At 42.1% G+C, this 13,639-nt stretch overlaps 1 protein-coding gene across 35 annotated transcripts in view; it reads left to right on the top strand.

Moving 5' to 3' along the window:
- Positions 1-13,639, top strand: part of PRLR (prolactin receptor) — a 191,056-nt gene that overhangs the window by 77,307 nt on the left and 100,110 nt on the right. For 24 of the 35 annotated variants that reach the window (XM_046905231.1, XM_040655394.2, XM_040655397.2 and 21 more), the window contains 2 exons: positions 11,771-11,798; positions 12,276-12,327. The gene's annotated coding sequence lies outside the window, so the exon portion shown is untranslated. Of the gene's footprint in view, positions 1-11,770; positions 11,799-12,106; positions 12,328-13,339; positions 13,615-13,639 lie in introns of those variants that run through there. The other 11 variants (XM_046905229.1, XM_040655403.2, XM_040655408.2 and 8 more) reach the window with 4 other exon arrangements.

Raw genomic sequence — 13,639 nt, 5'->3', positions numbered from 1 at the left:
AAGCAACATGGTGGACTGTGAGCAATCTAGAAGACTCCTGGAGACACTTGAGGATAACTTTCTGGTTTAGATATTGGACAGACCAACCATAGGTGAAGCATTACTGGACCAGGTGCTCACCAATGCAGAGATGATTAAAGAGGGTAAGACTGAAGGTAGTCTGAGCTGAAGCGACTGTGCCCTGATTGAATTTGTGATCTCAAGGAATGTGGGCCTGACGAAGCGTGGAGTCAGAACCCTGAACTTCAGGGAAGCAAACATAAGGGTATTTAAGGAATAATTGGATGGGATCCCATGGGAAACTGTCCTTCAGGACATAGCAATAGAACAGAGCTGGCAGCTCTTTAAAGACACCTTTCTGAGAGCAAAAGAGTTCTCCATGCCCAGCATAAAAAATCAAGTAGAAGGTTTAGGAGACTGGCATAGCTGAGCAAGTACCTGCTGGTCAGACTGAGGGAAAAGATGGAAATGTACAGGCAGCGGGAGCCAGGACATGCATCCTGGGAAGAATACATGTGATGTCATCTGGACATGCAGAAAGGACATCAGGAAAGCCAAGATGCAGATGGAACTGAACTTGGTGAAGAGCATGAAAAACTAACAAATGAGGTTCTCTAGGTACGTTAGTCAGAAGAGACAGGCAAAGGAGAGTGTACCCCCCTTTTGATAAATGAAATGGGAGAACTAGCTTCAACAGACATGGAGAAGGCTGAGGTACCCAGTAAATTCTTTGCCACTGGCAGTCAAGCTTCCCGTGCCTCTAATACCCCTAAAACTCTAGGTGGGGGTTTGGGAGGCATATCCATCCTACTCTAAGAGCAGAGCAAGTCAGAGATCTCCTCATGAGGCTGAATGTTTACAATTCTATGGGACTGGACAACATGCATCACAAGGTTCTGGTGAAACTGGCTGATGTGGTTGCCAAGCCATTCTCCATCTTTTTGAAAAGTCATGGCTGTCAGAAGTTCCTGATGACAGGAACTTCCAGTTTTTAAGAAAAGGAGGCCAGTGAGTCTCACATCTGTGCTTGGGATAGCCAGTACATCTTCACCAAGGGCAGATCTTGCCTGGCCAATCTGGTGGCCTTCTATGATGGAGTGATGGCAAAGGAAAGGCAACTGATGTCATCTACCTGTACTTATGCAAGACATTTGATATGGTCCTGCAACACATCCTCATCTCTAAGTCAGAAAGAAATGGGTTTGAGAGCTGGACTATTAGGTGGATAAAGAATTAGTTGGATGGTCAAAGCCAGAAGGTTGTGGTCAAAGACTCCATATCCAGGTGGAGGCTGGTGATGAGAGGTGTGCTCCAGGGGTCTGTCTTGGGACTGGTGCTCTTCAACATCTTTATCAATGACCTAGGAAGAGAGATTGAGTGCACCCTCAGCAAATTTGCTGATGACACCAAGCTGAGTGGTGCAGTTGACTCAATAGAAGGAAGGGGTGCCATCCAGAGGGACCTGGACAGGCTTGAAAAGTGGGCCCAGATGAATCTAATGCAGTTCAACAAGGCCATGTGCAAAGAGTTGCACTTGAGTCTAGGCAATCCCAGAGATGAGCACAGACTGGGAGAAGAACAAATTGAGAGCAGCCCTGTGGAGTGGGACTTGGGAATTTTGGTGGATAAGAAGCTGGAGATGAGCCATCAGTGTACTTTTGCCATCTTGGAAGGCTAACAGTATCCTGGACTGCATTAAAAGAAGGGTGTCCAGCAGGGTGAGGGAGGTGACTGTCCTCTGCTCTTCCTTCATGAGGCCCCACCTGCATCCAGGCCAGGGGCCATCAAAGGATGTCAAACTGTTGGAACAGGAGGGCCGGCCATAGGAGGGCCACAGAGATGATGAGAGGGCTGAAGCACCTCTCTTATGAAGAAAGAATGAGGGAGCTGGGCTTTTCTGTCTGGAGAAGAGAAGGCTCTGGGGAGACCTTACTGTGGCCTTCCAGTACTTGTAGGGAGTTATAAAAAGGAAGAAGATCAACTTTCTATTGGTTTTAAACTGAAAGAGTGGAGCTTTAGGTTATGTGTTTAGAAGGAAATCTTTTACTCAGAGGACGGTGAGGCACTGGCACAGGCTGCCCAGAGAAGCTTTGGATGCCTGCTGTCCATGGCCAGATTGGATGGGGCCCTGGGCAGCATGAACTAGTGGTCAGCAATCCTGATGATCTTTAAGGTCCCTTCCAACCTAAGCCATTCTATAATTCTATGAATTTAAACATCACTCAGGAGGCACTGTTCTTCACCATAGGGCTTAAACTGATGGTCATCAACAGAATGGGACTGATAAGTATATTAGGCCAAATTCATAATCAAACAGATTATAGAGGAATCTTACCATCATTATTTAGATCTGCCTCCGAGTATTACATACGCCATTGATTTCACACATATTTCTTCATCCACTTCAATAATTTAGCTTAGATTTAGGGATCAAATGACTCAAAACAGTTGTAATACTTCTGCATTTTAAGACAGAGACTAAACATTAAGAAAAGAAAGAGGGTAACACATTAAATACATTTTTTCCACTAGTGTTGTTAAGAGAATCACATAAGTTAGAAATTAAGTATTCTTTGTGTTTATTGTCTTGTAAAAAGCTGTCTGCCCTATTATAGTGGATGAGACCATTTCTTAGAACACTTCAGGAGAATGAATGAATTTAGCAGAAGTCATAAATAACTAGGAGACACATCTTTGAAAGCCTGTTTTTATTAATGCCTCTTTTTCTCTTCATCTTTTCAGACACGAGATTCCGATAGATACACTGTGTTAATTGAAAGTACAGTTTTGTGGCAATGCATTATGGTTTAGAAATTTAGATAGACTTTTTGTATCAGTAATAATATCTAATAAGAAACAACTCCCTGTATGACAGACACAACTCCAATTACAGATCAAAGAGGTGAGAACAGTTAAACTCTGATGGGGTTGTCTGATCTGCCATTTATCGCTTCTACTGAGAAAACGTGTAGTTGTGTTAAGTGTTATCTTGTTTTGATGGCATCATAGTTCAACATCTTATGTTGTGAAACCAGTACTTGAATATGTGCATCTCATGCCAACTAAACTGTTGTAAGATAGAAATATTTCTGCTAGTAGCTGAAACAAAAACAAACAAACAAAAAAAACCCATCAGTCAGGATGAATTTTGTCTTTACTACATGAGCTTTCTCGTGAGAAGAAAACTTATTTGAAGACAACAGAGCTTACTGTTTTTCCCTTCCTCTGACAGTTTAGTTTAAGTCAGAATAGCATAATTCAGTTGGATGAGGTCTAGAAAGATTATCAAGTCCAACTGCCTGATCACTTCAGGATTAATCAAAAGTTAAAGCATATTATTGAGGGCATTATCCAAATGCCTCCTGAACTATGACAGGCATTCGACCACCCTCACAATAAAGACGTCTTCCTTGATGTCTTGCCTGAAGCTCTCCTGGAACAGGCTCAGCTAAGTGCCATTCCCATCCTGTTATTCATTCCCAGGAGCAAAGCACAGCACCTCTCTCTGTGCCTCCCTCTTCAGGAAGTTATGGAAAGCAATGAGGCCTCTCAGCCTCCTTTTCTCCTGTCTGTACAGCCCATGTGTCCTAAGCTTATCCTCACAAGACACGCCCGCCATACCTTTTACCAGCTTTGTAGCTCTCATGAAACTCCTTCAAGGACCTTAACACCCTTTATGTATGTGGAGCCCAGAACTGCACATAATATTCCAAGTGAGGCCAATACAAAATGTAGTTGGAGAGTCACGTATTGTGTCTGAGTGGCTATTTTGTGTTCAATGCACCCTGCAGTGTGGTTTGTCACCTTGGCTGCCCAGACACACTGCTGGGTCATGCTGAGCTGCTGAGCTGCTGTCACAAACACCCCCAGATCCCTTCCTGCTGAGCTGCTTTCCAGCCACGCATCTCCAGTCTATATCTTTGTCCAGCAATGTTCCATTCCAGGTTCAGGAACCCAGCATTTTCTTCTGCTGAACATCATGCTGTTGCTAATTGTGCAAAGCTCCAGTCTATCTAGATCCTTCTGAATGATCTCATCCCTGCAGAGAATCAGCCACACCTCGCAGTTTAGTGACTTTTGGAAACTTACTGAGAATGCATTCCACCATTGCATCTAGATCACTGATAAAAAAATTGAACAGGACTGGTACTAGAATTGAGCTCCAGGGAACACAGATATTGACTGGCCATCAGCCAGATGTCGCCCCATTTACTACAATGCTTTGAGCTCTCCTGTTGAGACAAGTCACCACTCAGATCAGTGTGAACCTGTTTATCTCACAGGTGGACAATTTGTCCAGAAGGATGCTGTGAGGAATAGGGTTAGGGTTAGGGTTGACTATGCCTGATAATAGCTTTGTTCTTTGATTGGCTTTCTGTATCCCTCAGGATATATCCATAACTTTTGAGGGACTGAGGTTAGACTAACACGTCTGCAGTTTCCTGGATCTTTTCTCATGCCCTTTTTGTAGATTGGTATAAAATTGGCTATCTTTCTCCCCAGTCTCCCATGACCGTTGGTATATTGTTGAGAGGGATCTAATTCTTTCAGCACTCTGGAGTAAATCTGATCAAGTCCCATGGACTTCTGAATGTTGAGTGAGCTGATCCAACTGTTCCCTTACAATTTTATTGCCTGCAGATGGAAAGTCACTACTCCCTCAGTCATGGTCTTCCAACTGTGAGGTCCAGGCAGGCCAAGATCTCTCATTACTATTAGAAGCAAAGGAGGAAAAGAAAAAAAAAAAGGCATTAAATGCATGCACTTACCCACTTTTTCATTCTCCATATTTGTTGATGTGACCAGTATCAGTCCAATGTTTTGTGTTGTTGTTGTTGTTTTTGGCTTCCTCTAGCTGTTGACATATTTGAAAAGGCATTTTTTGACACCTCAATGACCAACGACAAATCAAGTTGGGCTTTCATGTTTTCTCCTTGTAGATATGAACTGCAGCTCTGTCAGGCCCTGTGAAGCCAGGCCTTACCTCCAAAGACCATGTTTTCTTATTCTACCCTAGGTCGAGGAGAAGTTCCCTGTTCAGTTAGTCTGGTGTTCTGTCTCACTTGACTTGTGACACAGTGGAGTTGCCTCCCTCTGGGCTTTTAGAAGGTGTCTCTTGAAAAGCAGCTTGCTCTCATGGACCCCTAAACCCTCTTCAGCAGATTCCCAGGGGCCACTGCTAAGTCTCTTCTCAGTCCCTGAGAAGTTAAAGTTTGCTTTCTTGAAGTCCATGGTAGCAACTCTGCTGAACTTTTTTTTCCTTACACCAAACTGTTAAACTCAGGTTTTTCATGAGTACTGTGGCCACGACAGCCACCTACCACCACCTCTCACAAGGCCTTCCCTATTCTCAAACAACAGATCTAGGTGCACATCTTTTCTTGTTGGCTTACTCAGTACTTCCAACAGGAATTTATCTCCCAACATACTTTAGGAGCTCCCCAGACTTACTTGTTCTGGCAGTACTGATATTCACAGCCACATGCAATGGCTTAAAGATCATATAGTCCAACCCTCCTGCCATGGACTGGTTGCCACCCACCAGATTAAGCTGCCCAGAACCCCATCCAATCTGTCCTTGAACACATCCAGGGATGGGGCAACCACAGCTTCTCTGGACAGCCTGTGACAGCGCCTCACCACCCTCTGAGTAAATAATTTCCTCTTAGCATCTAACCTGAATCTCCTGTTTTTAGTTTAAAGCCATTTCCCCTGTCCTGTCACAATCAGACTGTGTAAAAAGTTCGTTTTCTCTCCTGTTTATAAACCCCCTTCACATACTGGAATTGCCCTTCTTGCATACCCTTCCATATGAGCTGTAAAAAGTTTGGGGACATTTTGAATGGACGAAAAGAGAGTTTTTGATACAAAAATGTAAGAAATAATGAAATAAAATACAGATAGAGGATATGATCTCTGTTCTTTCAAGGTCTGTGTTCCAGAACTGTTTTAATAATAATCATGATTAAACTATGTGAAGACTGCAGGAGAATGAGATGAGAATGAGATACTTAGAGAAAGCATCCAGGAGAGGTATGGGTTTGTTATAAGTCCACAGCCAAAAGAAATAGCAAATTTCAAGAATTTCTTTAGGAAGCAGTTAAGTGATCAAGCATGGCTTAATGGAATAGCCAACTGCCAGATGGTACATCAATCCCATCCAAGAAAAAGGGATATTTTATCTGAATCAACATTCAGGAGAATATTTTATATGTATACTGGACATCACAAGATAGGAGTGATTCTTATGTAACACTTCTCAGTGGTGATAGGAATATTCTTATATAAATAAAAGGATATATAAATGAGTAACAAATACAATTTCAAAACAAAAATAAACATATGGAAGAAACTCCAGTAAAATTAGAAGAACTAGAATTTATTCAAGCTTTGTAAGATTTTTTGCTTTTTTCATCACAGTTAGAGTCTTTTCACTGCACCTAACCTAGCAGCAGCCCAGTTTTCTCTATTATACCAACTGCGGTCATTTCAAAACTGTGGGCAGCTAAGCTCCACCACGCTGCTCCCTCCTTAAAAGACCACGTCAAGAAAATTTGATGAAAAAAAGGATCACAAGTTCAGATTAACTCAATTAACATCATGGGCAAAACAGACTCAGTATCAACATAATTTGTTGGCTGTTACTACCCAACCTGAGCAGTGAGGTCTAAAAGCAAACTAAAAACACCTTTTCCCCCTCCACCCTCTTCCACCTGCTACCCCCCCAAGCAGCACAGAGAAATGGAGAATAGGGGCTGTGGTCAGCAGCCACTCCTCTTCCATGGTCACTCTGCCCCTGCTTAACATGGGTCCCTCCCATGGGATGCCACCCCTTCTGAACTGATCTTTGTGGGTTTCCCACAGGCTGCAGCTCTCCAAACACTGCCCCAGCACAGCTCTATATCACAGGGCCCATCCTTCAGGCACTGCCCAGCACTGCTCCCCCAGCCCACCTGCCCCACCAAGGGCTCCTCCCCATGGATGCAGCTCTGGTCTGGGACTGCTCCTGCAGTATATTTCCATGGGTTGCAGCCTCCTTCAGGCCTCATCCACTGTTCCACCATGGGCATGTGGAGATCTTCTGTACAAGGCACCCATCAACTGCTGGGGGACAGGCTGCTCCACCATGGGCCTCTTCTGAGCACTAGGGGACTTCTGTTCTGCACCTGGAGCACCTCTTGCCCTCCTTCTGCACTGACCTTTGTGCCTGCAGGGCTGCTTCTCTCTCATTTTCTCACTCCTCACTCCCAGCTGCTATTGCATAGCAGTCTTTTCCTTCCTTTAATCTGCACTCCCAGTGCACACACAGCGTCACTTATCGCTCAGTCTGCCAGCCCTTAGTCCCCTTTGGGGCAGCTGGAGCCAGTTCTGATCTGACATGGGGCAGTGCTCGGCTCTGCTCTGCCACCCCTGCAACGTCTCTCCCCCCCAAAAAAAATACCTTACCAGGTAAACCTAGTACACCAACATAGATAAGGAGTCACACTGGCTGAAGGCATGAGCACGTGCAGTACACTGAATATTCTGTTAGTTGGTAGTTAAAGAACAACTTTCATACAAGATTAGAAGTTACCTCACTTCTGGCAAAAGTCCTACCTATCACAGTCACATGTCAGGTTTACCCCAGCAATGTGTATTGCTCAGACCAGGAAGTCCTACCTTTCTTGGTCCACGTGAGCTGCTGCTTTATCACAGTTAGGCACACCTGCTGCCACTGCAGGGCTCCCCATGGCTGAAGCCATGCTGGGCTGCCAGTGTGACTGTTACACAAAGGTCATGCTGAGAGAGAGCTCATTCTTTAATCATCCACTACACAGTGATGTAAAGATCGCCAGCATGTCTGAGGGTAAAGAAGTTTGGCATTATTTATGGCTGCTGAAAAATTCACATATCCCAAGATCTGCTATCTTTTCTCATGAAACACATTATTCATAGAATCACATAATAACAGATGGCTGGGGTTGGAAGGGACCTTAAGTCCACCCAGTAACAAACCCCTGCCATGGGCTGGTTGACCCCACCAGCTCAGGCCGCCCAGGGCCCCATCCAACCTGGTCTTGAGCACCTCCAGGGATGGAGCTCTTTGGGCAGCAGTAGCAGCACCTCACCACTTTTTGCATACAGAATGTCCCCCTAACACAAATCATAATTCTCCCCTTTTCAAAGTAATTCCTCTTCGTCCTATCACTATCAGACCATGTAAGAAGTCACTCCCCTTCCTGCTTATAATCTCCCCTCAAGTACTGGAAGGCTGCAGTGAAGTCCCTCCAATCAGAGCCCTGTAGAAACTGTGTACATCACAGCAGTAAGTATTAGTGCTGGGACTGCCTGTTGTGTAGCTGAATAGATAACAGGAATGCAAGAATGAGGTGCCCTAACTGCAGACTGCTGCACTGGTCTGGGTATTGGTGACAGGAGCACAAGGCCTGCAATCACCAAAGTGATTGTGGCTTTGTCTGAGAATAGCAAAGGATGATGAGGAAGATTCACAAATGTAAGGGCTGGAAATGTGTTAGAAGAAATCTTGAAAGTAAAGCAGTTCCAAGTGCTTTTTGTCTGAGACCAAAAATCTAGAAGCAGGGAAGAGCTTATTTTTGGTAAATGAGAAGGCATGTCTTCAGCTCTCAGCCATTCTCATGGGCCAATCAGAGGTAGCATGAGCTACATCTCTGCCAGAATGATCGGCACTGTGGGTGAAAGACATTTAGCTCCTAAGCACTGCTGTTCTCCTGGTGTTTACATGACCAGTAAAGGGGTAGGACTTCTGAGGTCATGTGAGAATGAGTGAGGGGTCATAACACTTGCCACATCTTTTGTTCGAAAATGGCCATACCAAATACATTTGATCTGTCTCTAAAAAGGCACATGAGGGTTTTGGCAGATTCTTCTTCAGAGGAAGTTGTGGTAAGGAAAGAAGGCAGCAGCAAACAAAAGTGTTGCTCTCTGAATTCTTACTTCTTTTAATCTTTTCTCTACACTTAAGAAGCCGAGGCTTGTCCTGTTTACTTTCCCCTGCTTTTTGGGAGGAAGTGAGCAGGGAGAAGAGAAGGGTAGGGACAAACAGCTGTAAACTCTATATGAGCAGTTGCTCACTGAGTAAAGCTCGAGAGCATTTTTAATACAGGCTATGTGGGGAAAAGAAAAAGGACAGATTGCTGTCTCCTTTCATAAGCGCTTTCAGTCTGACTGCCTGGAAAGTTCCCTTTAGTGTTTTTCTTCCTAAAACCATGTTGCTTCTTTTCATTGGTTCCTCCAAGTTTTAACCTCTTTTCCACCTTCCTCCCAGTGTTACTGTTGTAAGTTTGAGGAGGCTGATACAGCTGTGATGCAAAATAACTTCACTAAGGCTGGTGAGATTACACTGGTACAAATGCTATTATGGTGAAGATGTAGTTAGGCCTGTGCTCTCTTCTAAGCTCTCCTTTCAACAGATGATCTGTTGATGTCAATGTAAGGACTGCTCTTTGGAATTTATCAGCTGATTTTAACAGTTTCCAAGCCTAACTTTACTGAATAAATGAATCTCTGGCAGTGAAGCTATTAGGTTTCCAACCCGGTCATATAATAATCTTTCTTCATTGACTGTAGAGAAAGCTTAAAATCCTGGCCTAAACCAGATTTCTAAAGTGGATCCACCATTACATGATGAGGAATGAGTCAAAACCATAATCCCTTCCATAGACTTGCCAAAGTATCCTGAAGAGCCATGCTTCTTTTACCCTGTTGGAAGTCTGCTCCATTTTTTTCCTATGCTGGTGGCTAGTATGCTTTTACCTTCCTGCCTCACTTTATATTTGTTCTATTTGCTCCAGCATTGTTCTTCAGCTTAAGCAGCTATTGGATTGGTCTAATGCATACTTTTGTATTGATAGGCATACACCATCTTAATAAGGACATGTAAGTGCCTGTACCCTTTTCCATGTGAACTTTTGTTTTGCCAGATTAAACCAGCCAAGTTGTTAGTCACTGTGTAATAGGTAGACTTTAGATTCTTTACCTCATCTTGGTAACTTTACTTTTCACCTTTCCTAATTTGAAAGAATCTTGTACATGGGTGACATGCATGTTGTGCTTGTAAGATTTTACTGCTACCTTAAATATTTCCCTTAATCTAGTGCTGCTGGAATCACAGTTGTCTTTTCTTGGCAGTATTCCACCAGAGCCTAAGTATGCTTGCACAGACTTGCCTGACTGGCTTGAGTGTAGCTAGTAGTATAACAGGCACACCAGTGCTTATTAAAAGCTGAAAAAAATACTTCAAAATGCTGGAGAAATATTTAAGAACTGTCTCACACTGTACTGTCTGCTGCTACAGTTGCCAAGGTTGCATTACATCAGCTACCTATAAACTAGATAGTGCAGGTATAAATATCTAAAGTTATCCTTGTTACAGACCTGAGTGATAGTTATTAACTCACATCCCTCCTCTTGTCTTTCACTAAACCATTAGTGATTTAGTTTGTGTTCTGCCTTATTCCCTTCACCCAGATTCTAGGGGTGTGTAGCCTGTTTTGGTTAGGAGAAATTGTATGCATGCAGACCCTTAATATTGTTACAGTCCTCTTAGAGAAATTAAGGCAGTGCTGATGTGAACCAGTACTTCCTTGATTCGCCTTCATTTTGAAAATCTCTTCCCTCTGCAGGATCTTATCTCTCTCACCCTTTCCTCCTGATCTGATCTCCCTCTATTTAGCAGCAGCAAGTGGATACAGACATAAAGCAAAAAAAGGACATAGCCTGATACATCTTTTCTGTCTTGTGAAATACCTATTAGGTTCTATTGCCTATTCCTTTTCTCAGCCTCCTCTTAAACACACGTTCCCTATTTACCCTTTCTACACAGAAAAGTCACTGGAAGAGTTTGACTACAGCTAGCTGAACACACTGATATTTTAGGGCATAGTTTTATGATAACCACTGACTGAATCTTTATTGCCAGCTATGCATTCCATTCCCACATTGCTAGCACTTGTTTGACCTCAGAGTGTGTGTTCAGAAATTTATAATAGGAGGTGAAAAAAGGAATTATGGTCTATCATTTTAGTTCTCTAAACTGTCCTAACCTGGCATCAAATGGATAACACAGTAGACATGAGGATGGAAAGGGGCAAAGCAAGTGGGGGCAGAGAGTGAAACTTCCTCTCTGTGGTAGTTAGTTCAGTCCAACTGCACTGAAAAAAGCTGAAGTTCTATAATCTCTGTGTGAATAGATTGCAAGGTGTATGTTCCTTACTCAAAAATGCCTGCCTGTCTTGCTGAGAAAATGTTCATAAGATTATTGATTGTTTGAAATATTCTGCAAAATGTGCATTTAGTCACAAGATATGACCAATTCTGACCTTGACTAGAGAGACTTGACTATAATAACAACTGAACACCCACATCACAGAAGTCTTGCTTCATTATGAAAAAGAATGTTCTTGCTCAATCTTCCTGCTTTTCACTACAGATGCATGCATTTTATTTTCTATTCACTGACTTGAATACAGAGAAGGTAAAAATATGGATCAATGAAAGCATGAATAAAAATACGTAAAAATGCCTTCAGTTAAGGAGAGGTTGATTACTAGTAAATAATTTAGTAAGTTAGTAAAATTTGAAACACCATTACATAATCTGAAATTACTTTCAAAGCGGAAGAAAAAGCTAACAAAAATACAAAAAAGAAAAGATTTTTTTTCAGCTTTTTGCTGTGCAGTCAACACCTTTCATTCTGTTGCAAAAAGAATTTTTTTTATTTATTTTATTTTATTTTATTTTTCTATTCTAGAATATAAAACATGGACTTCGGTTGCACGGTGGGTATTATAGAAATGATTTATGTTAAAGGGTTATTAGCTAAAAAAAAAATTAGGCAATAAGCATTTCAAAGGAGTCACAACAACCTGTAGCATATGCAGCCAATGCTTTAAAATACTCTTTTTCTGCTGATGCATTCCTCTGCTCCAGCGTACATCTCTCACCTTTAAAGCTGCCACACTCCAAACATAGCTTGTACTGAAGAGAATCACTGTTTTGCCTCAAGCAAGGAACATAAGTGTTGCAAAACTGACTCCTCCTCTAATGGGGAGAGCATGTACAAGTACACAGAGTTGTATTTCTGCTAGAGCTGCCAGACTGAATATTTTGCAGTCAGAGCTGTAAACCTCACAGGCTATTTCTTTGTTTAGCTTTCTACTTTGTATTCTTTTTCTCCCCTCTTTCTTTCTGGATTTCTTTTTTTTAATATATATGTGAAACTCTTTCAAATGCTGGATTTTCACCTCTTTTTTCAGGAAGTGTTCATGAATTGACATGGGTCGACATACTTCTCAATACCAGGCAAAAGTAAGTACTGCAGTTAAACCTGTTCCTTCCGTGTGTTTACCTGACTGTGTGTTGTATAAAAGACAGAGTAGACTTTAGTTCTATTAGCAGAATTTAAAAACTTAAAAAGACTAAGTTAAAATTAATGTTATGCTAGATAGTTGTATACCTCACATTCCGTAAAAATACCATTTTCATTTCACAGACAGTGCTCTCTGTTTTAAAATATGGAAAGAAGCCAGAAACAGAGATGTCAGTCCTGTACACATTTTTTCAACACGACGTTCAGGACTGTATTTATTTTTGGAAAACATTTTTAATGCAGTTAGTAGTACTGATCCCATGTTCCTACCCCTTTATATTATGTATGTTCACTAAACACACCTTATTTGTGTCATTCATTAATGAGCATATGGCTAGTTGAGGAAATAAGCCTCCTGGAGCTCTCATAACTGCCGTTATATCTTCCTCTAGCTACTGCTCCCTGGCTATTATTTTATTCTTCCTGTATTACCCAATTCGGTGTTCGTGTACATGCTCATTAGTTAGAGATCCTATTCGGTGTTATTTAGATTCTTTTGCTATAGGCATAGACTGGAAGTTGAAGGTTGAAGAGAAACATATCAGAGAAAAGGAAAAGAAAATAAAAGCTGCTAAATGAGCTGATGATAAGTAAAGAAAATGGTGGGATTGATTCTAAGCATTTTTTTAGCCATTTTCCCCTGCATCCTATTGAAACACTGCATCGTCATAATCAGTAATATTTTCACTATTCCAACAGTCACCTGAGAATTCATTAATGGTCTGCGAAGGGGAGGAGAAATGTAGAATACACAGTTTCCTTTGCTATTAGTTCCCTCTAGAGAGCGCAGCAGCCTGCAAGACAGCGTATGGATTATGTTTCCATATTAGCAGGATAAGCTTCCCCTCTGCAGAAATGTTATGCTGCAACTACCCGTCTTTTTTTTTTTTTTTTTTTTTTTTTTTTTTTGAGGTAGTTTGCTGTTATTTTCAGCTGAACTACTCTGTTCCCAAGGCAGGTGGGTAGATTGCCTGTGCAGCAAAGAGGTTTAAGCAACAAACACCACCTGGCTGTGTAATGAATGTAGCCATTTACCATATACACTTTTAGTAGTCTGCAGAAAGTCTGTGACAGGAGTGCATATCAGTCTTCTGTGTACAGCCTAGTGAAAGAGTCTGGCACAAAGATTAATGTTTGCTCTCATTTGGCATGGACCTTGCAGATCTTTAAGGAAAACAAAATGTAGACAAATGCAGATACTATAAAGGCAACGAGGAGCAAAACTGGTAGGTAATCTTGGTATTTTTTGTG

This window comes from Gallus gallus, chromosome Z, assembly GCF_016699485.2.
Source record: "Gallus gallus isolate bGalGal1 chromosome Z, bGalGal1.mat.broiler.GRCg7b, whole genome shotgun sequence".
Lineage (NCBI taxonomy): Eukaryota > Metazoa > Chordata > Aves > Galliformes > Phasianidae > Gallus > Gallus gallus.
The sequence above is the reverse complement of the archived record's forward strand: the minus strand, read 5'-3'. Positions and strand labels throughout refer to the sequence as shown.